Genomic DNA, 4403 nt, shown 5'->3' on the forward strand with positions numbered 1-4403 from the left:
AGGTGGAGGCTCTGAGGTTCCTTTCATGTCTGATACTTTCGGATGAAATATATGCAGTGATTAAGTCACATTAAAGCACAGTTATATGTGCTACAAAGGGCAGAGTCTCAAACATCTGTGAGAGACTCTGTTCTTGGTGAATGGCTGGAGAGTGGTGGCTTGCTCAAGGCCCAACATTGAGGATGCATTAAGTTTTCTGTACAAATTATAGCATGTAATTGAGTTTCACAGGGAGGGGGAAGAGAAGAGAAGGGAAAGGGGAGGGGGAGGGAGAGTGGGAGAGGAAGGAGGAAGAGGAGGGGAAAGGGAAGGGGAAGGGAGAGAGAGAGAGAGAGAGAGAGAGAGAGAGAGAGAGAGAGAGAGACAGAGATAGAGACAGAGAAGCCAAATATTTAAGACAACAGAAGAATTTGTCCTGGAATATTTGAGAAAGAAGAAAGAGATAAGTGTTTTTCTAAATCAATTAACAATTTGTAGCACAAGAGAGACCATTTAAAATACAAAATGTTCTTGGTATTTCAGGAAGGCACAAAGATAAGGGGAAGTCTCCTGTGCTCCCTGAGTGCTCATAACAACGGTTGTGTTCAGTGTTCCAGTCACACAGACCACATTGCAGTTTTTCCCTCCTGCACTGGGCCTTTGCATGTGCTATTCCTGTGGTCTGAAGTGCCTTTCCATGCTTTGCCTGTCTTTATGCCTATTCTTCACCTAGAACTCAGTTCAGTGGCTAAGAGTCTCCCTCAAGAGGGTGTGACCTGGTCCACAAGGACATTTTGTGTCTCAGAGCAGATGCCTGGAGCTGTGGACTAACTGTCAAAGACAGGGATTGCTCAGTCAACTCACCCCATCCCAAGGCCTCCCCCACTACCCACAATGCAGCCTGAACCAAAAGGACTGAAGCTTGCATTTTTAGAGTAAACCAGGACAAGCTTGGCCAGAGATTCTGGAACCTTCCATTTTATCTTCATGCCCATTGGGAGCATCCTAGAGAGATGCCCAGCCACACAGACTGCCCCTGCTGTGGATGCTGATGCCTTGCTTTGGGGTTTGAGGGCTGAGTCACAGGGAAGATTCAGCTTGGACTGCATAGAGGGAAAGCAGTGGTTGTGAAGGATACAGAACACTGAGCCAGGAGTCAGAGGACAAAGGGTCAGCACAGGTTTCCCACTTCCCAGCTGTGTGGTCTCTGGTGAGTCACTTTCCTGAGCATTCACTTCTTCCTCTGCAAATTGGGAACAGAGCCTGCCTACTCTTGCTATCTCATGATGGCAAGAGTCAGGCTCTGGTGAAGGTCATGTCTGTGAGAACCCTGAATATTGTAACGCACAGTAGAAAGGGTCAAATACACTCATGCCTTCCTACCTCACTAGCCCTGGTGCTGACCTTACTTCCCTGGTAAGCAAGGTCACACAGACCACCTTTCAGTTTCTTGTAGGGTGTTCCCTCCTGCCACTGGGCCTTTGCACATGATATTCCCATGCCCAAAGCGCATTTTCTAGGACTTTGCTTGGTTTTACTCCTAACCATCACATGGAACACAGCTCAGGTGTCCCCTCTTTAGGGAAATCTCTGACCACGGCTCACCCCTCACCTTTATCAGTTTAGGATGGAATCATCTATTCTACACATGCTACCAGACCACCGCGGGTCTTCCTCCCATCCCTGTTTGCTTTTGACTTTATGTGGATCGCTGGCTCCAGAAAAGCAGAGAACGGGGTGTTTTTGCTCACCTCGTCTCCCCTGAGCCTCACCCAGATACTGAATAAATATCAGTGACACAGATAGGTGCAGGAGACTGGGAGGAGTCTTCTTTTCCCCTCCCTGAAGCAAGCCGTGTGGCACTCTGTGATGTCGTATTTGTGTCTATATTGTACCCATCAAATATATTTGATCACAGCAACATCAAACATATTGTATACAGCAAGTTGTTATTAGCAGTGGGCTGGGGCACCACTCTGTGTCCACTGGGAGAGAGACCAGCAGCTCAGGGCACAGAGGGCAGGAGCCAGTATGGGAAGAGCCTTGGGGACAAGGGGCAGGAGGCACGTTCTGTTGCTGTCTGTCTGGAACCCAGCTTGGGAGACTTGAATTATTTATGTGAATTCTAGCAAGTCCAGTGGGTTTTTCAGGAACCTTTACCCAATTAAAGGAAAATAAATTCTAAGTGTGCTTTTAAGACCATTATGTTTTTTTTTTCATTTTGAAAACTTGATATTGAAGTACTGTACTCAAAGAGAAAGTACAGAGATCACAAGCATGCAGTTGGAAACTTTCACAAATTAAACACCCCTTCTTGTCTCCAGCATGCAGGTTAAGAAACAGGACACTGCAGCCCCCACAGACCCCAAATTCCCCCCTGTAGCCAGCCCCACCCCCAAGAGGGACAACCCTCCTGACTACCACCAGCATGGATTAGGTCTGCCAATGTCTGGATTCTATATAAATGGGTACTTTTTTCTTTTCTTTTTTTGAATCTTTAAATATTTAGTATTGTTGCACTGGGGGTACAATGTGACATTTACAAAAGTCCTTACACTATATCATAGTTGAATTCACCGCCCCACCATTCTCCCCCTATCCACCCCTCCCCCACTCCCAGAATAGCTTCAACAGGTCTCATTTTCCATTTACACACATGTGTATATAATATTTCCACTATATTCTCCCTCATATACCCTTTTCTTATATCCTACCCCTCCCACTGGTGCCAATCCCCAGACAGGACCTGTCCTGTTTTCCTGTTTGTTTTTGTAAAAGAAAATGACACTTTTGTTTGTTTAAGATAGCTATACAGGGTGTTTCATTGTGACATTTTCATGTATATATGTATGATAACCCAATTGGTTTATCTCCTGTGGTGATTTCAACAGGTTTAAAAATTCTATTCTCATTCTTATATAGGAAGTCCATCAACCATATTCGCTTTCTTCACTTCCTTCTTTTACCCTGTCTCTCCAGTTCATGACTTCCCCTTAGCACGACCTGTTTTTTATAGTATTGTTTGTATTTTAAGTGGGTACTTTTTTGAGTCTGTTTTTTTCCTCTCCTCATTATATTTGTGAGATTTACCTATACTGTTGCATGTGGTTAAAGATCATTTTCACTGCTGTATAATAATCCATTGTGTGAACATTACAGTAATCAGTCTTTGTCCTCAGGGAATACATTTCAGGACCCCCAGAGGATAGTTGAAATCGGGGAGGGTACCAAGACTTACTAAATACTATGTTATTTCCTGTACATACAATCCCTATGATAAAGTTTAATTTATAAACAAGGCACAGTAAGAGATTAATAACAGTAAGTACTGACAACATAGGGTGATTATACCAGTATAGCACAATGAAATTATTTAAAACTTATAAATTGATTCTTTCTGGAATTTCTGTTTAAAATTTTTGGACTGCAGTGGACCAGTGATAACTGAAATGGCTGAGAGTGAAATCGTGGATTACCGGGCAATGATTACACCACAATTTTTACCCATCTTACTATCAAGGGATGTTTGGGTAGTTCCAAGGTTTTGGCTAGTACGAATAAAAGGACCACTGGGTTTGGTTCATCTTGAAGAGGTATTGAAAAATACATCTAGAGCCAGGCACTGGTGACTCATGCCTATAATTCTAGCTACTCAGGAGGCAGAGATCAGGAGGATCGTGGTTTGAAGCCAGCCTGGACAAAAAGTTCATAAGACCTTTTCTCAAAAATACCCAACACAAAAAAAGGCTGGGGGAGTGGCTTACGTGATAGAGCACTTGCATAGAAAGTGTGAGGCCCTGAGTTCAAACCCCAGTGCCTCAAGTACATCTGGCTGCTTTTGTTCACAATGCTCTTTTAGCAGTTTGTTCTCCAAAACTTTCCCAGGGAAGCTAGAATTTGATTAGGTCCAGAATGACCTACTTTTTTGCTGTAGGCTTCATAGGTAGGGGTTAGGACTATAAAGGTGAGACCCTGGGTTCTACCCTGAGCACTGCAAAATCAATAAACAAATAAACCTCTTAAAGGAGAACATTTTATAGGGAGACATACAGGTGCTTCCAGACTGGATTGTTGTTCCCTGAGTTTGTGTCCTAGCGCAGTCAATACTTGAAGGCATCAGATAAGCAGTTAAGAGTTATAGCAAGTCCATGCCAGACCAGGAGTTGAGAGTGAAGCAAACACAAAGTTTACTGAAAGGACAGCAAAGCACCCTGATAGGTGGGACTTAGTGGAAGCACTAAATGGTAGGATAAGTAAAATTCATGAGATTATATAAAGGCCAATTTAGGCACCCCCCCCACCCCACTCTACCTTCAACATTGTGGCTGTAATTGACTGCCTAATTGACTTTTGCTCAATCCTGACAATCTAATTGCCCCCCATCCTTATCAGACTGAACATTCCAAGAGGGTCTCCATTAGTCC

This window comes from Castor canadensis, chromosome 6 (genome assembly GCF_047511655.1).
Source record: "Castor canadensis chromosome 6, mCasCan1.hap1v2, whole genome shotgun sequence".
Taxonomy (NCBI): domain Eukaryota; kingdom Metazoa; phylum Chordata; class Mammalia; order Rodentia; family Castoridae; genus Castor; species Castor canadensis.